Genomic DNA, 26641 nt, shown 5'->3' on the forward strand with positions numbered 1-26641 from the left:
GTGAGGCCTGGTCCTTTGATCCCGGAAGTGAAACAGGCTCGCACTCTATTGGATATGAGAGTGAGGCCTGGTCCTTTGATCCCGGAAGTGAAACAGGCTCTCACTCTATTGGATATGAGAGAGAGGCCTGGTCCTTTGATCCCGGAAGTGAAACAGGCTCTCACTCTATTGGATATGAGAGTGAGGCCTGGTCCTTTGATCCCGGAAGTGAAACAGGCTCTCACACAACGGAGGAGGTGGCTTGTTCCAACATTCACTATATAATGGAGGCAATATGGCGTGTCACCCATACCCCAGACGACGTGAATTTTTCACGAAACGCGTTGGGTGGCGTGACACGCTGACTTGCCTCATGTGAACTGGTACCAGAAGGGATATCGATTGGTGTTCGCGATCGGCCGACGCTTGCCCAGTTTGATGATATGCCCGATGTTCTTTCATGTTTGTAAGTGCATCTCTTGTTTTATATTTTTGTTTTAATAAATGATTTTACACTATTTGGAGCATCTTTTCCTCCCTATGGTGAACCTTCCTTGATCCTACAATGCTACACATCTGAGTCCCGCTTCAAACAGCGTTTTCCCCTGCTGGATGGTTTATGACTGGCGTATCTCCTAACCTGCCCTACGTAAAAGTATTCCATTTGGAGGGCTCAAGTTTGATCCATCTTCAGACCCATTTTGTGATTAAGCGCTCCCTACCGGGACGTCTGGTAAGGGGCTATTATTACTTGTCTGGTGGAGGTGCACCTGGTTTTACTTCACGTTGATTGAAAAGTTTTACGATTGAATAGATCCCTTCTACACAGGGTGTTTCTCCAGTTGGACTTTTAATGGACTTTATGTTATCACATACATTTTCAGTACTGTTTGATTCTACTTTATATGTTTCTTGTTTTTGAATCGCTGACTTAGAATTGTACATTTTTTCCTTTTGGTTCATAACCTATGAGGGGCAATATATATGTTTACTGTATTTAGTTATAAGTAATGCCTTATGGTTTATTTAGTCATTAGTTTGGTGTGTTAGAATAATAGATCACAAGATACACTTCTTTAAGGTAGAGTGGTTTACATCCTAATAGAAGTATTAGGGATTGCGCAGTTCTCTTCTTTTTCTTTGTTTTCATATGTATATTTCACTTTGGGTATATATTAGAATTGCTGCATCACACATTTTCGTTAAGTATACACTGTAGCGCAGATTTCCTCTTCCTTTTTTCTATATATATATATATATATATATATATATATATATATATATATATATAAATTCCTGATATTTATTTAAAATGAATGTCACAACCTTCTGATGTTTAGAGAGGAATAATTGCGTGGTTTCCTATAGAGCATATGCTATACTGATTTATATATATGTTTCAAACATTTGTGAGCAATTAATTTTGTGCTATGTCAAACTAGTATCTGCATAATTGCCTAGCCACGGTACTTATAGTTCAAGCTCTTATATAGCATACCATCCCCTGAGGTTGGACTACCCCTGTCACAGTATAGCACACCACTACTTTTTATTTACTAGTTTACTCTTTTGGGTTTAGATATCTCCCTCCAGTGTGTGCAGCAGTACGTCTCCCTTCTTACCCTGATTAGGCGCAGGAATATCTCTTTATACCATTTGATAGACAGATCACCCATCCCAGGATTGGATGGGTGATCTGTCTATCAAAGTGCCAGGACAAAGAGGAGGGGCTGTATGTGACGGCGCACGGCGGGGAACACACAGCTATTGAAATTAAAGCTGTGATGTTCCCGCCGCTCTAATCAACCAGGCGGCAGAGGCGGCTCTCCTCGCTCTTTCCTTCACAGGCTGCACTACTGGGGACGCACTGGCTGCACTGGGGACATACTGGCTGCACTACTGGGGACACACTGGCTGCACTACTGGGAACACACTGGGTGCACAGGGGACACACTGGCTGCAATGGGGACACAGGCTGGCTGCATTTATCTCTTGTATCATGTCCAGTCTCTGACCATCTCCTGTACCATGTCTTCAGTCTCTGACCATCTCCTGTACCATGTCCCCAGTCTATGACCCTCTCCTGTACCATGTGCCCAGTCTCTGATCACCTCCTGTACCATGTCCCCAGTCTCTGACCATCTCCTCAGTCTCTGACCACCTCCTGTACCATGTCCCCAGTCTCTGACCACCTCCTGTACCATATCCCCAGTCTCTGACCACCTCCTGTACCATGTCCCCAGTCTCTGACCACCTCCTGTACCATGTCCCCAGTTTCTGACCATCTCCTGTACCATGTCCCCAGTCTCTGACCACCTCCTGTGCCATGTCCCCAGTCTCTGACCATCTTCTGTGCCATGTCCCCAGTCTCTGACCATCTCCTGTACCATGTCCCCAGTCTCTGACCATCTCCTGTACCATGTCCCCAGTCTCTAACCATCTCCTGTACAATGTTCCCAGTCTCTGACCATCTCCTGTACCATGTCCCCAGTCTCTGACCATCTCCTGTACCATGTCCCCAGTCTCTGACCATCTCCTGTATAAAAATATTTTTTTTTAAATAAGTTTCGGTATCGGTCATTTTCGGTATCGGTTTCAGTTTTCGGCCTAGTGTATTTTTCATTTTCGGTATCGGTTTTGGCACAAAAAAAAACCATTCAGTGCACCCCTAACATATAGCAGGGCTCAAAATTGTAAATCCTGAGCTACTAGGCAGGCCTCAAGGGTTACTTGCCACCAGTTGCTCCGCCCAACCCCTATCCTGCCCTTAAACTGGCCCCTAAAACCACCATAAATTATCTCATGGAATTACATTTAAATGTTTTATGCAGAGCTCAGCTATAAACATATTAACAACTTTATCCATGTCCACCAATGCAGCATGTGGCCACCAATGATGCAGCCTATGCCCGCCAATGTAGCCTGTGCCCACCATGCAGCCTGTGTCCAATGCATCCTGTGCCCACAATGCAGCCTGTGCCCACCATGGAGCCTGTGTCCAATGCAGCCTGTGTTCTCCATGCAGCCTGTGCCCACCATACAGCCTGTGTCCAATGTAGCCTGTGCTCTCCATGAAGCCTGTGTCCAATGCAGCCTGTGCCCATCATGCAGCCTGTGTCCAATGCAGCCTGTGACCACCATGCAGCCTGTGTCCCATGCAGCCTGTGCCCACCATTCAGCCTGTGCCCAATGCAGCCTGTGTCCCATGTAGCCTGTGTCCACCATGCAGCCTGTGTCCACCATGAAGCCTGTGTCCACCATGAAGCCAGTGTCCAATGCAGCTTGTGTCCCATGCAGCCTGTGCCCACCATGCAGCCTGTGTGCAATGCAGCCTGTGTCCCATGCAGTTTGTGTCCACGATGCAGCCTGTGTGCACACCATGCAACCTACCTGTGGTGGGAAAGAGAGGAGAGCCCCTGGCTGGATGATCAGAGCAGGGAAAATCACAACTTTCATTTCAATAGCTGTGTATTGTTCCCCCACCACGCTCCGCCACATAAGCCCCTCCCCTTGTCTTGGAAACTTTGATACATGTTACCCATCCTAGGATTGGACGGGTGATCTGTCTATCATAGTCCTAGGAAAAAGAGGAAGGGCTTATGTGATGGTGCACGGCAGGGGAACAACACACAGCTATTGAAATGAAAGCTGTGATTTTCCCTGCTCTAATCATCCAGCCTGCGGCTCTCCTCTCTTCCTCTCTGTGATCGGTGGTGCTCACTCCCCCCCCCCCCCCCCCGCTCCCAGGCAGCCCTTCTCGCCAGCCCTCAAAATCCACTCGCAAAATGCGAGCGGGTGAGTGGAATTTTTGAGGGCTGATATATAGAATATATAGTACACACACACACACACGTGTTTGAGCTTTGGGGTGCACACCCTAATGCAATAGGCTGTGCTGTGCACACCTACAGTATGTCACATTCCTATATAAATTTGATTTACAGAACTGCTAGGGTTGCAAGTTTCTATCATTTCTAACATATGCATCCTCAGAGGTAACCCATACAATATAAACTTGGTCCTCTACAAAAAATATATATGTAGCGCCGGCTCCTGACGAGCATGTGCTGTATGTTTTTTTGAAAATTAATATTCCTAAAACCACAGTTGGGTTTTAGGGATAATTTTGTTAAATTGAGGTTTCAGTACCAGTCTAGCTGGATTGCACTGAGTTCTCCTTGGCTGCCGGTGTCGCTGTCACCACCAGCAAGTGGTAGAACGCAGGCCGGTTGGATGTATTGAGTGACATCCTTGTCTCGGAACCAGCCCAGTGGAAGTGTTTTCCTGCTGTGCATTCTGGGAGGTGGTATTTAAGGTACTGCAATCACGTGGTTCGCGGTTCCAGTCCAGAAGAGATTTTTTGTCTGGTCCTGATTGTCCTGACCAGCCCCCATGGCCCTCCTGGCATGGGGTGTGGATTCATGCAATTCCGAGCCTCGGGGCTGGATAGCCTGAGGCGAAACAACTGCAGGGACAGGCCTGAATGGATATGAGGCCATAATGATTCAAAGGAGGTCCGGTGCCGTCTCATCTAGGGAGAGGCCCGGCAACTGGAGAAGCATCCCGGGGAGGACTCTTCGGGAGAAGGCCAAGCGCAAGGCTGGTTTCTCAGAAGGAGCCTGGAGGCTCAGTTGAAGGACACTTTGTGGATCTATATTCACATGGTATCACCGGACCAGCTGAGAGATACTGGTACCGTATCATAGTTCTACGTCCCTCAGTTACATCCAAGTCTGTGGCAGAGACCTTTGCTTTTCAAGTGTTTTACATTAAAGTCTGTGGCAGAGACTTTTACTTTTCAAGTGTTCTACATCCTATTCTGTGGCATAGACTTTGCTTTACTTAACACCCTGCCAGCTGCTAGGCCTAGTGAGAGGAGGTCTATCCGGAGGTTATGAGAATCCAGCTGTGAAACGTTTATTCTCTGGATTTCTTCTATAAGAGACTTTCTATTTTTGCAGTTCCAAAAATACCTGAACTTCCTTCCTAACCCTCTACCCTTCATTAATAAACTGTGTTATCTTCTAAATAAATAACCCAAAAGAGGATCCAGTGTCAGTTTCTGCATTTCTTTGGGCCTTCTACCACGGGAACCCCTGGACGAAGGCGAGATCAAGAAGGTAACGGTAAGCCCAATAAAACCAGCAGCTCCTTCGGGGGTCAGTGCTACATATAAATTACCATTTCTGATTCTAAAAGGGATAATAACATACTGTTGTTTTTCTTCTATTTAATTTTTAAAGATCAGGGTCTGCTTTGTATTTGTCATACTGTCACACTCACCTTATTCCAGTGCCAGCTATTTATCTCTGTATGAGGCTGCCAGGATGTAGCCAATCAGAGGCCACTAGTAACGCAGCAGATCCACAACCAGGCACTTTTATGAAGGGATAGTGCATAGATAGTGCAGTTACATAGTTACATAGTTAGTCTGACTGAAAAAAAGACACAAGTCCATCTAGTTCAACCAATAAGAGCATGGAAGAGAGAATCCTGCAGTTTTCTGCAGTTAATGATTTGTGTGGCCACCTCATGCAGAAAGGTGTGTGTGTCCTAAGGGGGTATGGTTCAATGTAATGTGCGTATTGGCTTCATAGACTGCACAAATAAGCCATAGGCTTTCTTAACACAAAATATGCCTTCAATAATGTGCTATTAGGATGAATCCTAAAAACCCACATAAACCTCAGAACAAAGCATCACTTTTAAAGTGGTTGTAAACCCTTACAAACCACTTTGACCTACAGGTAAGCCTAGATTAAGGCTTACCTGTAGGTCCAAACAATATCTCCTAAACCTATATGGTTTAGGAGATATTTGCCCGAAAACGGGCGCCGCTGCTGTCTACGGCGCATGCGCCGTAGACAGCGGCACGCAGGCGCACTGAGTGCGGCATTCTCAGCGACGGAGCTGCCGCGCGTGTCGGCTCCCGTGCACATGCGCGGGAGTGACGTCATCGCGGCTTCGCCGAATGACAGCGGTGGAGCTGCGAGACCCCGCCAACAAGATGGATGCGGCGGACTACAGGGGACAGCGGCGAATTCGCTGGCTCCTGTGTCAGGTAAGTGACACATAATGGGCTACTATGCGATGCATAGTAGTCCATTATGCTTTGCCTTTGCAGGGAATGAAAGAGGAAGTAAACTCATCAGGGTTTACTTCCTCTTTAAATATCAAAATTATTGTAAAGAAAAAGAAAAAACATTAAGCAAATTGTCTTCATTTGGGACAAATATACTTCCTGTTTTGAATAAAACATTTTGGTAGCTTTTTTGGCCTTCTGTCACATACGTCTCCTTCGCCCTTCCTGTTTCAACCTGGGGGATTGAACACAGGTTGCCAGGCACATGCAAACCATGGACCTGGCATCTGCAACATCCATCTTAACACCAGTGCGATGCTTTACCATAAAGTTGAAATCTTGATGAGCATATAAACACCTTTTTATCTGGGTTTCCACCCAAGTGATAGCATCTAATGAAATCTAGAGCCCACTTTAGAGCTCAGCAATCTTTTTTTAATGGTGGCATAATTTAACTCATGGGACTCCAGTTTCTTGAGGTAGATCCTAGGGTCATCTCTCCCATTCTAAACCTGTGACAAGAAAGCTCCCATTCAACATTTGACGCAGCGACCTGTACTATGATGTCCCTAGAGAAAGAAGAGTACAACACTGGCTGTAACACACAAGGTTGTTTTAAAGACTCAAATATTTTTTCTTACAAGAAGCAAGTTCAAACATTCATAGGGATAGCTGGCCACCACTGACATTTAATTTCCAATTTTGCCTCACAGGCTGCATACTACCCGACCACCCTGACAAAAGGGGTACTTAGTCATGACAGACCCCTTTTGTCAGGGTGGTCAGGGAGCACGTAGCCTGTGCGGCAAAATTGTAAATTAAATGTCAGTGGTAGCCAGCTATCCCTATTAATGTTTGACCTTGCTTCTTGTTTGTGGGGCCTGGCCAATGTTGGGAAGCATCAACTTTATATACATGGAGTTTTATTATATCTCTCCCAATAGTATACCCCAGATCTTTAGCCCCCTCCAGCCCAATAGTAAGCTTTTTTGGATTGGCTGTAAACCTGGTATCTCATATAGTTATTAGGATGGCTTGAACCTTTGGAAAATAAGAGGCCCAGTCTTTACTATGGATGATCACATTGTCTAGGTAGACAGTAGCATACTTTAAGTGTGTCCAGATTGTCCTATCTATTGCCCACTGAAGTGTTGCAGGTGCATTCTGTAACCCAAAGGGCATCCTCCAATACTAGATATAGAGTTAAAAATGCATTTTATTCCTTGGCTGACTGCTGAGAGGGGATCTGCCATTCTCAGGTGATCAATTATTTTGTCTTTACTATGTAATGCAACTTGCTGGTAGGATCCCTCAATTGTTCAGTAGTACAATTTTCTCTGTGTATTGTTAAATTGGCTCTCTTCTGAGGAGAGACTGAGGCCGTGTACACACGGGCGGACTGTTCGCTCAACTTTGTCCGCTGAACAGTGTTTCAGCGGACAGTCCGCTCGTGTGTGGGGCTTCAGCGGACAGTTTCAGCGGACAGTTTGACGAACAAAGTTTTTCGGAAATTCCGAAAAACTGTCCGCTGAAACTTGGTTTGAGCGGACAGTCCGCCCGTGTGTAGGCCACTTTCGAAATGAGCAAACTGTTCCCGCTCGGAGGAAAGTCTGCTCATTTCGAGCGCGTGTGCAGGTAGGCGGGGCCCGCGAAGGAGACGTCGCGGGCCCCGCCGCCTGGTATGGACTTAAAGGGGAACCCCAACGCCGAAAAAAAATCGGCGTGGGGGTCCCCCCAAAGTCCACAACAGACCCTTGTCCGAGCACGCTACCCGGCCGGCCAGGAAAGGGGGGCGAGCGAGCGCGCCCCCCCTCCCGAGCCGTACCAGGCCGCGTGCCCTCAACATGGGGGGTGCCTTGGGGAAGGGGGGGCCGCGCGGCCCCCCCACCCCAAAGCACCTTGTCCCCATGTTGATGAGGACAAGGGCCTCTTCCCGACAACCCTGGCCGTTGGTTGTCGGGGTCTGCGGGCGGGGGGCTTATCGGAATCCGGGAGCCCCCTTTAATAAGGGGGCCCCCGGATACCGGCCCCCCACCCTATGTGAATGAGTATGGGGTACAATGTACCCCTACCCATTCACCTGTAAAATAAAAGTACCCCAAAAAAAACCACAACACACGAGATAAAATATTTTATTGCACAGCTCCGGGGGTCTTCCGTCTTCGGGGGTCTTCTCGCCGGACTCCTCCGCTATCTTCTTGTAGCTCTTTTGCTAGCGGAGGAGTCCGGCTTTCTTCCTCCCCGCCGCCGGCCTCTTCTCCCGACTTCGGGGGTCTTGTCCCCCTCTTCGGTTCTTCTGCCGGGCCACCGCGCCTTCTGATAGCTCTTTTGCAGGCGGTGGCCCGGTCTTCTGTCGCCGCTGTCGCCTTCCGTTCTTCTTCTTCTTCTTCTTCTTCTCCAGGAGATGCTGATACGTCGCTCTCTCCGGCCGGAATGCCAGAGCCGCGCTGCGCGGCCACTTATATAGTGACAATGGGGCGGTGTCACATGGTATATGTCACATGGGTTGGTCACATGGGTTGATGTCACATGGGGACTATGACATCGTAAGGGGGCGGGGTCACCATGTGACCAACCCATGTGACATATACCATGTGACACCACCCCATTGTCACTATATAAGTGGCCGCGCAGCGCGGCTCTGGCATTCCGGCCGGAGAGAGCGACGTGTCAGCATCTCCTGGAGAAGAAGAAGAAGAAGAAGAACAAGAAGAAGAACGGAAGGCGGCAGCGACAGAAGACCGGGCCACCGCCTGCAAAAGAGCTATCAGAAGGCGCGGTGGCCCGGCAGAAGAACCGAAGAGGGGGACAAGACCCCCGAAGTCGGGAGAAGAGGCCGGCGGCGGGGAGGAAGAAAGCCGGACTCCTCCGCTAGCAAAAGAGCTACAAGAAGATAGCGGAGGAGTCCGGCGAGAAGACCCCCGAAGACGGAAGACCCCCGGAGCTGTGCAATAAAATATTTTATCTCGTGTGTTGTGGTTTTTTTTTGGGTACTTTTATTTTACAGGTGAATGGGTAGGGGTACATTGTACCCCATACTCATTCACATAGGGTGGGGGGCCGGTATCCGGGGGCCCCCTTATTAAAGGGGGCTCCCGGATTCCGATAAGCCCCCCGCCCGCAGACCCCGACAACCAACGGCCAGGGTTGTCGGGAAGAGGCCCTTGTCCTCATCAACATGGGGACAAGGTGCTTTGGGGTGGGGGGGCCGCGCGGCCCCCCCTTCCCCAAGGCACCCCCCATGTTGAGGGCACGCGGCCTGGTACGGCTCGGGAGGGGGGGCTCGCTCGCTCGCCCCTTTCCTGGCCGGCCGGGTAGCGTGCTCGGACAAGGGTCTGTTGTGGACTTTGGGGGGACCCCCACGCCGATTTTTTTCGGCGTTGGGGTTCCCCTTTAAGTACATTCCAGGCGACGTCGCGGGCCCCGCCTACCTGCACACGCGCTCGAAATGAGCGGACTGTTGCCTCGTGTGTGGGCGAGTCCGTTCATTTCAAAAGTTGCGCGGACTTAGTACGGCGAACAAAGTTTGCCATATTTGTCCGCTCAAAAAGTGCCGTGTGTGGGCGTGTTCGTTCATTCAAAAGTTTGAGCGGACTGTTTGACGAACTTAGTTTCGGCAGACAGTCCCCACGTGTGTACGCGGCCTCAGGGGAGTCCACTTAACCATCAGAGTTTTTCCTAGGATCAACTTCTTGCTCCAAGAAATCAATTGATGAGTGGTCTGGGCAATCCCAAAGTTACCACAATTTTGTTAAATGGCATTGTGGGTTAGGTGGGAAACTACAAACATATGAGGACACAGATTACATATCGAGGTCTCAAAGAACACCGTTGTCATGGGAAACTCTTTAGTGCGATCATGTACACACATCACATCTAACCCTTCCCCAACAGTTAGTTGAAAAAGTATTCATACCCCTTGACATTTTCCACATTGTGTCATGTTACAACCAAAAAGGTAAATGTATTTTATTGGGATTTTTATGTGATAGATCAACACAAAGTGGCACATAATTGTGAAGTGGAAAGAAAATGATAAATGGTTTTCAATTTTTTTTACAAATAAATGTCTGAAAAGTGTGGCGTGCATTCATATTCAGCCCCCTGAGTCAATATTTTGTAGAACCACCTTTCGCTGCAATTACAGCTACAAGTCTTTCTGGGTATGTCTCTACCCGCTTTGCACATCTATAAAGTGACATTTTTGCCCATTCTTTTTTGCAAAATAGCTCAAGCTCTGTCAGATTGGATGGAGAGGGTCTTTGAACAGCAATTTTCAAGTCTTGCCACAGATTCTCCATATGATTTAGGTCTGGATATTCTAACACATGACTATTCTTTGATCTAAACCATTCCATTGTAGCTCTGGCTGTATGTTTAGGGTCATTGTCCTGCTGGAAGGTGAACCTCTGCCCCAGTCTCAAGTCTTTTGCAGACTCTTACAGGTTTTCTTCTAAGATTGCCTTGTATTTGGCTCCATCCATCTTCCCATCAACTCTGACCAGCTTCCATGGGCGTCCGCAGAACTTTTTCCAAGGGGGGGGGGGGCATCATTTCAAGGCCACTCATGCTCCGCCCCTTTTCGACAATCTCATGAAAATCTTTCCACTGGTAATACATATGTGTTATATAACAGATAATTCATCTTCACTTTGTATTGGAAGTTACTCTGACAGCTGTGTTCCATGGCCATATAGCCTAGAGAATGTACATCTTTTTACATTGCAATACATCTGTTGTGGCTGTTTGATCTCATACTGTCACTGTATAGGCTGTTTTCATCAAGATAAAAATATGGCAACAACAGATGTATTGCAATGTGAAAAGATGTACATTCTCTAGGCTATATGGGCATGGTACGCAGCCACCTGAGTAACCTTGTGGACGCCCATGCTTTCAAAAACCAGCCCTGGAAAAAATTTCATACCAACCTCACAGCATTATTATACCAGCCCAACAGCATAAAGTCATTATTTTCTTGTTCATGAAAGGGAAAACCATACATTTTAAAGCACATTTGATGCAGAGAGTATTAGATGTAGATATGAAATCACATAGGGCTTTATATATATATATATATATATATATATATATATATATATATATATATATATATATATATTCAAATTCCAGTTAATAGTGGTAAGTGATCAATCATCAAGGGGGACCCCAGAAACTCAAAACGTGGGGGGGGGGACCACCTTCTGCAGAAAGAATACTCTAAGGTAAGGGGGGTGGGTTACTAATATAAGGAGGAAACCCGTTATATCAGTGCCCCTTACATTATCGTATTCACTCCCCCTTACATCAGTGACCCCCGACTGGCCTGGCGGTGCTTTCACTGACCTCCTCTCAGGTGCACTGTGCAGGGCTCAGTCAGTCGGCTCTCGCTTGGAGGTTTTATCCTATAGTGTCCTGCCCACAGTCCACACAAGTCTGACTTCTCCCATGACCCTCATCCCGGCGGTGCTCCCACTCTTGACTCCTCTCCAGACTCCCTCAGAGACTGCAGACATGCTACAGGAGATGGACAGAGACTGCAAACTTGATGCAAGAGCTCAATGCAGCCTCACCAGTGCCCATCAAATTCAGCCTCACTGTGCCCACCAATGCAGCCTCACTGTGCCCACCAAATGCAGCCTCACTGTGCCCACCAAATGCAGCCTCACTGTGCCCATCAAATGCAGCCTCACTGTGCCATGAATGCAGCCTCATTGTGCCCACCAAATGCAGCCTCACTGTGTCCATCAAATGCAGCCTCACTGTGTCCATCAAATGCAGCCTCACTGTGCCGTGAATGCAGTCTCACTGTGCCCATCATTGCAGCCCCTCCTCTGCCCCATGTCCCAGTCTGCAGTCCCTGTCTGTGGGAAGGTGTGTTGTAGATGCTCGGTACAGTACCTTGCATGCCAGCAGGATATCCATGACGGCCAGCAGCAGGCAGGGTCTGTTCTCATTTTGGATGGGGATGGTGCTCCTTCCAGAGGATCTGTCTGCTGTGAGATGAAATGGTCCCTGGCCACCTGCACCTTCAGCCGTCCTCATTTTCCGGCCCCAGTCAGCCTGCCCTCTGGTCCTGGGGAAGTGGAGAGCACTGGGTAGGAGTTGGAGAGAAGGGGGAGCAAAGAGTACTGGCAGGGTTGGAGAACACATGGGTGGGGGCAAAGAGCGAGGGGGAGTGGAGATCACAGGGGTGGGGAGCAGAGAGCACTGGGGGGGGAACTTGAGAGTACTGGGGGGGCCAACTAGAACAGGGGTAGAGAGCACGGTAGGCTGAGAGCACTGGGGGGGCTAAGAGTATGGGGTGGTGGAGAGCACTGGGGGGGCAGAAAAACAGGGGTGGAGAGCACGGGGGCTGGAGAGTACTGGGGGGGTACAAATAGCAGGGGGGAGTGGAGAGCAATGGGGGGGAGCTTGAGAGCACCAGTGGGGGCCAGAAAGAACAGGGGTGGAAAGCACAGGGGACTGGGGAGCACTATGGGGGGTGAAGAGCACATGGGTGAGGGCAAAATGCAGGGGGAGTGGAGAGTACAGGGGTGGGGAGTGGAGAGTGCTAGGGGGAGCCAAAAAGAACAGGGGTGGAGAGCACGGAGGGTAGAGAGCACTGGGGGGGGGGCTGGAGAGCACCAGGGGGGCAGAAAGAACAGGGGTGGGGAGAATGGGGGGCTGGAGAGCACTGGGGTGGGGGCTGGAGAGTGATGGGGAGAGCTGAAGAGCACTGGGGGGAGAAAGAACAGTGGGGAGAGTGCTGGGGGGGAGGAGAGCACTGGGGGAGAGCACTGGGGGGAGTGGAGGGCACTGGGGGGGAGAGCACTGGAGGGAGTGGAGAGAACTGGGGGGGAAAGAACAGGGGGGAGAGCACTGGGGGGGAGAACAGAGGGGAGAGAACGGAGGGGAGAGGACTGGGGGGAGTGGAGAGCACTGTGGGGGGGAGAACGGGGGGGAGCACTGGGCAGAGTGGAGAGCACTGGGGGAACAGGGGGGGGAGAGCACTGGGGGGGACAGGGGGGGAGAGCACTGGGGGGAGAGCACTGGGATGGTGGCTAGAGAAGGATGGGGAGAGCTGGAGAGCAGCAAGAACAGGGGAGGAGAAAACTGGGGGGGGGGGGCAGGAGAGTGTGGTGGTGGAGGAGAGCACTGTGGGGGGGGGGGGCAAGAGAGTGTGGTGGAGGAGAGCACTGGAGGGGTGGCAGGAGAGTGTGGTGGTGGAGGAGACCACTGGGGGGGGGCAGGAGAGTGTGGCGGTGGAGGAGAGCACTGGGGGGGCAGGAGAGTGTGGTGGTGGAGGAGAGCACTGTGGGGGGGGCAGGAGAGTGTGGTGGTGGAGGAGAGCACTGGAGGGGGTGGCAGGAGAGTGCGGTGGTGGAGGAGAGCACTGGGGGGGCAGGAGAGTGCGGTGGTGGAAGAGAGCACTGGGGGGGCAGGAGAGTGCGGTGGTGGAAGAGAGCACTGGGGGGCCAGGAGAGTGTGGTGTTGGAGCAGAGCACTGGGGGGGCAGGAGAGTGTGGTGGTGGAGGAGAGCATGGGGGGAGGAGAGTGCTGTGGTGGAGGAGAGCACTGGGGGGGCAGGAGAGTGTGGTGGTGGAGGAGAGCACTGGGGGGGCAGGAGAGTGCGGTGGTGGAGGAGAGCACTGCAGCCCCCCCCTCGATCCTCCTATCCAGGCACTGTGGTGGAACGTGATTCTACTATCACACGAGCTGGTCTGGGGGGGCGGGTCTGTGTTACAGAGCGGCCGCCGAACACAGCCATCCAGTGCTGTGATCCAGAGGAGAGAGCGGAGGATGCAGCATGGCGGCGGCGGCAACACCTTGGGGATTCCAGGGGGGGGGGACACTTGACCCCCCTTGCCCCCTGCTGTGGACGCCCATGCCAGCTTCCCTGTCCCTGCTGAAGAAAAGCATCCCCACAACATGATTCTGTCACCGCCACCATGTTTCACAGTGGGGATGGTGTGTTCAAGGTGATGTGCAGCGTTAGCTTTCCACCACACATAGCGTTTTGCTTTTAGGCCAAAAAGTTCAATTTTGGTCTCATCTGACCAGAGTACCTTCTTCCACATGTTTGCTGTGTCCCCCACATGGCTTCTCGTAAACTGCAAATTTGTGAAGTGCATGACTAATAGTTGTCCCGTGGAGAGACTCTCCTACCTGAGCTGTGGTTCTCTGCAGCTTCTCCAGAGTTACCATGGGCCTCTTGGCTGCTTCTCTGATTAATGCTCTGCTTGCCCAGCCTGTTAGTTTAGGTGAATTGCCATGTCTTGGTAGGTTTGCAGTTGTGTCATACTCTTTCCATTTTCAGATGAGGGATTGAACAGTGCTCTGTGAGATGTTCCAAGCTCAGGATATTTTTTTATATGGGCGGCACAGTGGTGTAGTGGTGTGCACTCTTGCCTAGCAGTAAGAAGGGTCGCTAGTTTGAATCCCAACCACTCTTGCACTCAACCACTCGTGCACTCTTGCCTAGTAGTAAGAAGGGTCGCTGGTTCGAATCCCAACCACGACCCTACCTGCCTGGAGTTTGCATGTTCTCCCTGTGCCTGCATGGGTTTCGTCTGGATACTCCGGTTTTCTCCCACACTCCAAAGACATGTAGGTAGGTTAATTGGCTTCTGTCCAAAAACTGGCCCTAGTATATGAATGGAGACTTTGGATTGTGGGCTCCTTTAGGGTAGGAACTGATGTGAGTGTGCAATGTACAGGGATAGGGACAATTGTAGACACTCACTCAGGTTGAACTCTGGGTGGACTGGTGTCTTTATTCAACCTTACTAACCATGTAACTCTGCTTTAAACTTTTCCACAACTTTATCCCTGCCTGTCTGGTGTGTTCCTTGGCCTGTTTGTTCACTAAAGTTCTCTAACAAACCTCTGAGAGCTTCAGAGAACAGCTGTATTTGTACTGAGAATAAATTACACACAGGTGGACCATATTCACTATATAGGTGACCTCTGAAGGCAATTGGTTCCACTAAATTTTAGGTAGGGTTATCAGAGTAAAGGGGGCTGAATACAAATACACACCACACTTTTCAGATATTTGTAAAAAAAAAAACATTTAAAGTTTTCCTTCCACTTCACAATTATGTGCCACGTTGTGTTGGTCTATCACATAAAACACATTTACATTTTTGGTTGTAACATGACAAAATGTGGAAAATTTCAAGGGGTATGAGTACAGGCACTGTACATGCACCATTAACCTAACCATAAAAAATAGTGCTTTATTTAGCTTCCCCAAAAACGTGCAGTATATGTGAAGCCAAAACTTTTTTTTTTTTTTTTAATGTGTGGATAGAGTAGGAAATTTCCCTTTGAGAAGATGGGCCTTCACTTGCTGACTCAAGACAGGAAGGGAGAGGATATCTGTGCAAAGTAATGTGAATCACCTCTTGAACAATTGTCATTGGTACAGTTGTCCTTATTGGAAAATTTCCCCTCTATTCCTGTAACAATGGCAACTTAAAATGTTGAATTCCATGTCATATCCAACCACAGTAACAGTGTTCACCAAAGCAAAAAAGACAGACTGAGAAACTTTTTAGCAAAAAGAGAAAATGAAAAACTTACCAGCGGCCTTCTGTCTAAATATTTTATGGCAGCAATGTTAATTATATAAACAATGTATAACACTGTTCTAAACTACAGTAATCTATTAATATTAAACTGAGAAGAGTTTGGATCTGTAAGGCTTAAGGGGAATTAGATGCAGCACAATTTAGTGATAAATATCTATGTACTGAATTGTGTTGCTTTTAACATGGCACATTTATCACACTTTTATTACATATTTTAATAAAATTGATCCAAAACCTAAACCGTACCAATCCAGTCTTTTGCTCAGCTGTAAAACCCTGTCATGAGTTCTAACCAGAGGCGGACTGACAACTCATGGGGCCCCCGGGCAATAGGAGATTATGGGGCCCCCAGGCAATCAGACATTATGGGGCCACACAGTATACACAAATATTATACAATCACACAGTATACACAGACATGTTTCTATTGGCTGAGAAGGTACTAGAGAGGAGGGGCAGCTATAATCTCTGGATTTTTAGACCAAAAGGATGTCGGTAAGGGACATTTCAGAGACAGATGTAAAAAAACAACACAGATTTTTACATACTTTCCCTGGTTTTACTGAGGCTGGCAACCCTGTTGGGGCCCCCTAGTGGCACGGGGCCCTCGGGCAGTGCCCGAGTGGCCCAATGGTCAGTCCGCCCCTGGTTCTAACCCTACTTTATGCAATCCTTTCAGGTGAGGTCTTGACTGAGTGCCCTAAATCACTGCAAGCATTTCCAATCCCAAAACAGTCATCATATGTAATTAGGAGGGAGGCCTGATGTACCGAACGGTCCTGCATTTAATCTCTCCTTGACTTAAACCTTAGCCATATCTACTGTTTTAACTAAACCCTTTAACCACAGACCTTAAATCTAAGCTATCCTTACCCCTAAACTAATCTAAAATACTAAACAAACCCCAATTGTGTTATACGGTACATATGCCCGGGGTCAGCAGGACTCAAGTCTTACTTTAAAGACTCCAAATTTCAAGATACAAAGAAATGATACACATTCACTTAGCGACTGCATGTACAGTACCTCCTCCACCACACCAGGTTAGTGGAGAGCACAGTTTACATACAGAAAAAAAATAGGATTTTTTTTTTATTATGTTTCCTAAAACCGATACCTGCCTAACCAGCATAAGGAGAGTGAGTGGCCAAATACAGGTTCCTGTTTTCAATTCTTCAACATGTGCCTGACTGCTAGTGTTATTGGGACACCAAGACCATTATGATCACCAAGGTCATTATATTTTAAGTATACATGCCTTCTGTTTTGAATTACTCAACATATGCCTGAAGACTAGTGTCATTGGGACACCACAGCCATTATTATTACCATGTTTATCATATTTTAACTATACATAACTTTTGCTGAAACATGACATCTTTTTTGTATGATGTGTCTCTCTATTATATGTGTACAATCCAGGCAAATAGAATAATAGGTAGGTATACCATTTATTACCCACATACAAAAACAGACAATTTTACTTTTGATGAAATAATTATTTAAATTCATGCAATGCGCAATCTATATTTTCCTGTGGCCTCTGTTTTGATTATTGGGATGCAGGGATATCTGTTGCTTTTTTTTAACTCTCGATGTATGGTTTCCTTAGGTGAAACCTTTTCATGACATGCACATACTGTATGAATGGATTGTAGATTAACTGATACTCACATGATTATGTAATTAAAATTACAGTTTTGACCAATATGGATACCACCAACTGTTTCCATGCATTCCATATGCAGTAGCTGACACAGCACCTTTTAGCTTTAGATGCTTTGATCCTAATAGGATCGAGGGTTAAATCCGTCATTAAAATGCTACCAGCTACAGAGCTGCATCTTAATCAATTAACTACCAATTAGTGGAATGAAGCCGTTCTGCATTAATATTTTAACATGATGAATCCGATCACAGATCTACAGACCCCCCTCAGCGGCTTGTTAACTCATGCTCAGCCAAGCACATTCAAAAAGCCTAAAATGGTGAATCTTCATGAGGAAGGATTAATATGTAACATTCTGTCACTGACTTAGCAGCTTTATCAAGTAAAGCTGTCACTTTAAGGGATAAGAAGAAAATCCAGAACATTTAATAAAGATATTATGCCTCTGCAACAGCTAAAATAACTACAGACCGGAGATTAACTTACGGACCATATTTCTTTTTGTGACTAATAACTTACTTATGTGTCTTAGTGTTCCATAATGCATGCATAACACAGGTAATCATGGTAAGACAGCTAAATAAAAAAAAGCATGCATACAGATATTAGAAATTTTTGTTCTATTTAAAATATCAAGGTGTTTGATTGAAAAAGCATATGGACTGTTATATTTTTTAATTAGCGTCACTATATATATATATATTGGAAATAACTTCAACAAAACTGTTTCTATGTTCAGTATTATTTTGGGATGTCTTTCTTAAACTGAAACACCACAGTATTCCAGTAGGTTTAGGATAAAGACTGATCAGTATAAAATATACTTTTTTTTTTCTCTCTGAGCCACTTATAAATTTCTTTTACACTGAGGCACTTGAAAAGTGCCCATAAAATGCTGGGCCTTTTTGCAGCGCTTTTGTGGCATTAGCAGTGTGCTTTTTTTACGGTCACGTGACTCAAAAGATGCTTTTGATGCATGTGATTGAAGCGCTTTCCATTAATTTCAATGGACAGGGGTGTTTTTGAGGCACTTTAACCACTTAAGGACCGCCGTATTGCCAATGTACGTCATTGCAATGGCACGTACAGGCACAAGCACGTACATGTACGTGCTTGTCTTCCAGCGGATGGGGGGGTCCGATCGGACCCCCTCCCGCTGGATACGGCGGTCCATTTCGCTTCAGGAGCGATCCGGGATGAGGGGATGGCCGTTGGTTTCTGGCCACCCCCTCTCGATCGCTCCTGGCGAATGAAAAGCTTCCTCCCACTGTGTATTGTATACACAGGCAGGGAGGAAGTGATGTCATTCTCCTCGGGGCAGTCTTTTTGACCGGACTACGAGGAGAAGACTAAAAGTAAGTGCACCAAACACTACTCTAACACATAGGTACACATAGGTACACAAACCCCCCCGATCACCCCCCCCGATCGCCCCCCCTCCCCCCCCCCCAGTCACAGTGTCACTGATTGCAGTGATCATTTATTTACTGATCACTGCATTCAGTGTCAGTTGTAAAAGTAAAAACTGTCAGGGCAGTTAGTGTTCGGTCCAGGGTAGCCCCCTACCACCCCCCAATAAAGATTTAACCCCCTGATTGCCCCTAGAGTTAACCCTTTCACCCCCTTTTGCCAGTGTCACTAAGCGATAATTTTGTCTGATCGCTGCATTAGTGTCGCTAGTGTCGATAGGTAGCTAGTTATTTTTTTAGGTTCACCGCCAGGTTTTTATAGCGCTAGGTACCCTGATATACTACCCAATAATGGTTTTAACCCCCTGATTGCCCTTAGTTAACCCTTTCACCCCCTTTTGCCAGTGTCACTAAGTGATCATTTTTCTGATCGCTACATTAGTGTCGCTAGTGTCGCTAGGTACCTAGTTATTTTTTTAGGTTCACCGCCAGGTTTTTATAGCGCTAGGTACCCCGATATACTACCCAATAATGGTTTTAACCCCCTGATTGCCCCTAGTTAACCCTTTCACCCCCTTTTGCCAGTATCACTAAGCAATCGTTTTTCTGATCGCTACATTAGTGTCACTGATGTCGCTAGGTAGCTAGTTATTTTTTTAGGTTCACCGCCAGGTTTTTATAGCGCTAGGTACCCCGATATACTACACAATAATGGTTTTAACCCCCTGATTGCCCCTAGTTAACCCTTTCACCCCCTTTTGCCAGTGTCACTAAGCGATCATTTTTCTGATCGCTGCATTAGTGTCACTAGTGTCGCTAGGTAGCTAGTTATTTTTTTAGGCCCACCGCCAGGTTTTTTTTTTTTTTTTTTTTTTTTTTTTTTTTTAAATCTTATTTTTTATTAAATTTTGCACAAAAGATAACAGCAATATAGGACTTACATTTTCGTGTAGATGTAGTCGTTGCTTCCAGTTGGGAAGCTTAGTCTAACAAAAGCAAGCATATTGAAAACATAGATGTACATGTTAACACCGCCAGGTTTTTATAGCGCTAGGTACCCCCATATACTACCCAATAATGGTTTTAACCCCCTGATTGCCCCAGTTAACCCTTTCACCAGCGATCACAGTATAAGTGTCACTGGTGACGCTGGTTAGCCAGTTAGTTATTTAGGTTCCTCGTCAGGTTTTTATATAGCGCCAGGGACCCCCATATACTACCTAATACAAATTTTAACCCCCTGATTGCCCCTAGTTAACACTTTCACCAGTGATCACCGTATAAGTGTTACGGGTGACTCTGGTTAGTCTGTTTTTTATAGCATCAGGGCACCCACCATTTATTACCCAATAAAGGTTTAACCCCCTGATCACCCGGCGGGTGATATCAATTAGGTTTTAGGGTCAGGGTCTGCGTCGCCCCAGGCAGCGCTAGGTTAGTGCCAGTACCTCTAACACCCACGTGCAAAGCATAAACCTCCCGTAGTGGTATAGAATCTGAACAGATCAATATCTGATCTGATCAGATCTATACTAGCATCGCCAGCAGTTTAGGGTTCCAAAAAAACGCATTGTTAGCGGGATCAGCCCAGATACCTGCTGGCACCTGCGTTTTGCCCCTCTGCCCAGCCCACCCAAGTGCAGTATCGATCGATCACTGTCACTTACAAAACACTAAACACATAACTACAGCGATCGCAGAGTCAGGCCTGATCTCTGCGATCGCTAACAGTTTAACAGTTTTTTTTGGTAGCATTTTATATTTAAATCCGGAAGGCAGTGCTTGGTTTTTGGGGTCCCGTACGTGGCTAGGCTCCCAAAAAGTCCCCCACATGTGGTATCCTCGTACTCGGGAGAAGCAGCAGAATTTATTTTGGGGTGTAATTTGACTTATGCCCATAACATGTGTGAGCAATATATCATTTAGTGACAACTGTGTGCAAAAAAAAAAAAAATGTATATTCCTGCAACTTGTGGCAAAATATAAAATATTTCATGGACTCAACATGCCTCTCAGTAAATAGCTTGGGGTGTCTACTTTCCAAAATGGGGTCATTTGGGGGTTTTTGTGCTATTTTGGCATTTTATGGCCTTCAAAACTGTGATAGGTAGTGAGGAGTGAAATCAAAAATTTGCACCCTTAGAAACCCTGAAGGCAGTGATTGGTTTTCGGGGTGCCGTACGCAGCTAGACTCCCAAAAGTCCCACATATGTGGTATCCCCATACTCAGGAGAAGCAGCAGAATATATTTTGGGGTGCAATTCCACATATAACTATGGCATGTGTGAGCAATATATCATTTAGTGACAACTTTTTGTAAACTTTTTTTTTTTTGTGTCATTATTCAATCACTTGGGACAAAAAAAAAAAAAATTCAATGGGCTCAACATGCCTCTCCACAACTTCCTTGGGGTGTCTACTTTCCAAAATGGGGTCATTTGGGGGGGTTTTATGTTATTTTGGCATTTTATGGCCTTCGATACTGTGATAGGTAGTGAGGAGTGAAATCAAAAATTTGCACCCTTAGAAATCCTGAAGGCAGTGATTGGTTTTCGGGGTGCCGTACGCGGCTAGACTCCCAAAAAGTCCCACATATGTGGTATCCCCGTACTCAGGAGAAGCAGCAGAATATATTTTGGGGTGCAATTCCACATATAACTATGGCATGTGTGAGCAATATATCATTTAGTGACAACTTTTTGTAAACTTTTTTTTTTTTTTGTGTCATTATTCAATCACTTGGGACAAAAAAAAATATTCAATGGGCTCAACATGCCTCTCCACAACTTCCTTGGGGTGTCTACTTTCCAAAATGGGGTCATTTGGGGGGGGGGGTTGTACTGCCCTGCCATTTTAGCACCTCAAGAAATGAGATTGTCATGTCATTTTTTCTCAAAATTTTCGGTCTTTTTCCATTTATATCGCAAAAAATTAAAATCGCAGAGGCAATCAAATAGCATCAAAAGAAAGCTCTATTTGTGGGAAGAAAAGGATGCAAATTTTGTTTGGGTACAACATTGCATGACCGCGCAATTACCAGTTAAAGCAATGCAGTGCGAAATTGTAAAAAGACCTCTGGTCCTTAGGCTGTTAATTGGTCCGGGGCTGAAGTGGTTAAGCACTCCAGCATGCTCGTAAGATGCTTTTTGCAGGACTTTTTTCACTGCCCTGCCCCAGTGTGAAAGCATCCATTGATATTAATGGGAAGCAGTTTTCAGGAGCTTTTCAGGCACTTTTTTAGCATGAAAGTGCCTGTAAAAGGAGTCTTAGATTTTGGTCCTGTGTTTCTTTCAAATAACGTTTTATTTATTTTTAATGGTTGCATAGGAGAATAAACAGTACAGAAATACAGTAGCAACAGTGTGACTACAAAACTTTGCAAGGTCAAGGATAAACATGCTATATGTAGTAACGGGTCACGGGCGCGTACAGCAAATTTGAATAAGTTGGTCGGCAGAGTGCGGGGGGGGGGGCAGAAGACACCTGAAGTCAGCTGCCCGCTCCCAGACCCCAAAAGCCCGGTAAGATCTGCCTTGTGGCCTATGCAAAACACTTAAAACGTAGCAGAAAGAGTCCGCTGTGTAAACAAACGAAGTTAATAGGAGGAAGACAGAGAAGAAATAAGAAAGAAAAAGCCAGAGATCCATGTCGCCATACCTAACTCGGTTTGCCCTTAGTCCTCCAGCAGCCGCCATCTCCCCCAAACCAGATCAAATTCCTCCAGCCCGTCCCGTATTCTGGCAGTCATTTTTTCCATAAGTTCTATGTCCTTTATCCTGGAGTAAAGGGCTTCCATAGTTGGGTCTGTTTGGCTTTACCAGTTAAGGGCTATCAGGCATCGGGCTGCCGTGAGGATGTGTGGTAAGAGCTTCCGGGACAGCTTAGCTATCTTTAGTTGGGACAGGTCGAATAGGAAGAACTTGGGTTCAAGCGGGACAGGAACCTCAAACAAACGGACAAGGAGCTGTTGGGTCAATTTCCAGAAAGGGGATATCAAAGGGCAGGTCCAGTATATATGAAACAGGGTACCCCTGTCTTTTAGGCAGCGCCAGCAACGATCGGAGGTGGAGGGATATATTTTGTGAAGTACCTCTGGGGTCCGGTATCAATGGAAGAGTATTTTATAGGAATTTTCCTTATAAAGGGTGCATAGGGAAGATTTAGCTGCCTGTCGCCACACCCCCTGCCAAGCCTCGAGTGGGAGTTCCTCGCCCAGTTCCCTCTCCCATCTCAACATGTACTTGTGCTTGCCCCTTACATGAAAGTGGCGTGAGCTGAGAATGCGGTAGAGATCTGAAATTAGCCCCCTGCGATTCCGTCCTTCAAGTATAATCAGTTCAAATGGGGAGGGTGGGGAGAATTGGAGTCTTGGGGCTATGGATTGCGCAAAGTGTCTGATTTGTAGGTAACTGTAGAACGTTTGTTGGGGGAGGTCATGTTTGGCCTGGAGCTCCGAGAAAGACAGCAGTCTTCTCGATCTGGGGTCTACTAGGTGTCCCAGGTGAAATAAACCTTGGGATGCCCAGGGCCATGACATCTGGTGGGTCAGGCTATCCGGGAGCTTAGGGTTGCAAAGGAACGAAGTCATCAGGGATGACTCCGAGTGTAGCCTGCATTGACGGGACAGCTTCCGCCAAAGCTGGCGGAGCTCGGCCATCGGCCCCAACAGCCGGCTCGTTTCGATCGCTACATCCGCACCCCAGAGCAAACTGTTTGGGTGTACCGGAGCTAACCATATTTTTTCTATCTCTGACCACTTGTTATACGATCGTTGTGGGAACCATGAGACTATTGCCCGTAGCTGTGCCGCTTGATAGTACCTAACCAAGTCAGGGAATGCCAGGCCGCCATCCGAGCGCAAAGCAGTCAGGACCGAGCCGGGGACCCAATGTTTTTTGAAGTTCCACACAAAGTTCAGCAAGTCCTTCTGGAGCATACGAAGGTGCGCGTAGTGGATCGGGACAGGGAGTGTCTGAAATAGATAAAGGAGTTTGGGGAGAATTACCATTTTAATGGATGCGATCCACCCTGTGAGTGATATATGGTGTGCCTTCCATTTGTGGATAAGTTCCCCGATCTCCCTATAAAGGGGGGGGGAAGTTGGTCTGGTACAGGGTGTGGAAGGAGGGGGTAAGAAGAACCCCCAAGTATTTAAGAGAGCAATTCTCCCATCTGTAGGGGAACACGAACGTAGGTGGGCCCCTTCAGCTGGCGTTATATTGAGCGGGAGGGCCACTGACTTGGAGGCATTGATTTTATATCTCGAGATCGCCCCGTATCAGCTTAGTTCTGCATGTAGGTTGGGCAGTGAGGTCCAGGGCTGGGTCAGGGTGAGGATGACGTCATCCACGAAAAGTGATATTTTGAATTCCCTGCCCCGAACCGAAATTCCCCTAATATCAGAGTTGCTTCTAATGGCCTCCGCCAGGGGCTACACACAGAGTGCATTGATCCTGTGTTTCACATGTACTATTACAAGTACTACCCAAACCCTTCCAAGTTTTAGCCCACAAACAGATGCCCTGACTTTTTTTGTAGCGTTTCCTGATACAGCTGTAGGAATCTGCGCCCCTCTGTTGTCTGTATTTGAAATTTGTTATTTACCACCGAGTTAGTTGGGTATACACAGGTATTTCCTGTCCCTGCTTGCTGAGTCAGAAACCCTGATTGGAGGACTATACTAATTGTTAAAGGGAAATAGAAACAGATTTGGACAACATTAACATCAATGCAAGAGCTACTGATATATTTTATCCAGGCTTCTGTATCATTTATTTGCCTACAGGTTTAGCACATTGTCCTGTTTGGGGAGGGCCATTTCTCATAACCAAAGGCCCCCTCACCCAAAAGAGGATTTTGTAGTTTAGACTAAATATGTATCCCAATTATTCCAAATGATAAATATACCATCAGACTGCATAACCCTCAACCATGCTTTATTTATTGTAAGATTTTACTATTGGTGAGGTTGGGGGCGTGTCCGGAATGGCCGACTGAGAGGGTGCACATTGAGTGAGCTCCGGCTGAGTGTTCCGCTCTATTGCCTTGATTCCTGCAACCTGACTGCCCTGCTCGGTGTATCCCTGAAGGGGATGACCAAAGGACGGAGCTCTTCGAACACCCAGAGGAGCTCCGCGGCGGCTAAATCTAAACCCCGGACTGATTCGGGCCCTCTTGCAGGCCCGCAGCCTCTGCAGCACATGGCATCTCAGACGGAGTGCCCGGACCCTGCCCTGACGGAGCAATCAAACTTCGCTATGCTTATGCAGGCGATAACGACTTGCCAAACCGCCCTGACGGGTAAGATAGAGTCGGTGCAGCTGGATGTCGGCTTAATCCGCCGCGACATGGACATTTTTTTTTGTAATTCTTTTATTTATTTAATGCGGAAGAAATAACAGGCACATGGACAATCATAATAAAACATACAGAATTTCAAACATAGAGCTTACAGTATCACTCAGGTGGGACATATATAGAGACCACCCCCAACACAGGCTTAAAACGAAACAAGAAAAACATTCCCAGACCGGGGGCTAGAGTCCTTCTCCAGACCTCCAACATCAATTAGCAAACCAATTCCACCTAGGTGAGCAGCAATCATCGCATGGCCATGTATTACAGTGAGATGGACAAATTTTTTGTGTTATAAAGAAAGGGAAAAGGAGGGAGATGGGCGATGAGCCGGGCCCCAGGCGGACAGAACGAACACTCGTTGAAAACCGGTCAGTCCCAGGGAAGCCCACAACCCACTACTGTCGCGACATGGACATTTTGTGCGCCCGGCTGACGGAGGCAGAGCGCCGGGTGGGGGACGCGGAGGACACCCTGAGGGAGCACTCCGGTGCTATCCGCATGCTGCTGACCAGGGTTAAAATCTTGGAAAGCAGAGCAGAAGACTCTGAGAACCGAAATCAGAGGAATAACCTCCGCATCGTGGGCCTGCCGGAGGGAGTGGCGGGTGTAGACCCCCAGGCCTTCACAGAGCGGCTGCTGCGAGACCTCCTACCACGTGCGCAGTTTTCACCATTCTTCGCAGTGGAGAGGGCACATAGAATGCCTGCTACCCGGGGACCCCCGGGAGCTCCTCCACGCACGTTCATCCTCCGCTTGCTGAATTATCGGGACCGGGACCAAGTCTTGCGGGAAGCGCGGAAGGCTGAGACCTTACAACATGTGGGCGCACGAATTATGATATTTCCGGACTATTCAGTTGATACACAGAAATTACGATGCTCTTTTGACCACGTCAAGTTGAACCTCCGGAACCGCCGCATTAAATACAGTATGATGTTCCCTGCCAGACGCAGAGTCCAAGATGGTGAGACGGTGCGGTTCTTTACATCCCCAGAGGATGCATCACAATGGCTGGATTCACTGCCCAGGGGCTGAGGTTGCTGCGAGATGCCTTGTGCCTCCTACATGTTACTGGTTGCACGTTGCACCAATTGCAGGTACTGACGGGATTTCCTAGTGGCTGCCGCCACCTGGATGCAGGTACCTGTTGACTATTCCTTCTCCATGCCTTACCTGCCGGACTGGGGGTGGGGGGTTCCTTGGGCATCGAGGGGGTTGAGGTACGGCACCGTTAAGGGAGGCGAGGTACCCGTAATTTTTCTATTCTTCCTTTTATTCATTTTTCTTTTTCTATACCTGCATAATTTTTTCTGTTTAGTTTTTTGTTTAAGCCTGCGCCCCCGATCGTGATCGGGAGATCTACTGAACTTTGCAGGGACTGTCTATCCTGCTGTAAACTGAGCCGGATTCGGTGTGCTAAGACTGGACTCTCATGGAGCTGGGTTTTACACGCACCCCAATGGTTGATACCGGGAAGCTATGTTTTGGGTTTAAGACACACCAAAGTTCGGGGGGTGGTGTCGGGGAGGGGGGAGGTGGGGGGGAAGGGGTTTTGGTCATAATCTTACTT

This window comes from Lithobates pipiens, unplaced genomic scaffold (genome assembly GCF_037356315.1).
Source record: "Lithobates pipiens isolate NorthernLeopardFrog02 unplaced genomic scaffold, aLitPip1_a1.2 Scaffold_13, whole genome shotgun sequence".
Lineage (NCBI taxonomy): Eukaryota > Metazoa > Chordata > Amphibia > Anura > Ranidae > Lithobates > Lithobates pipiens.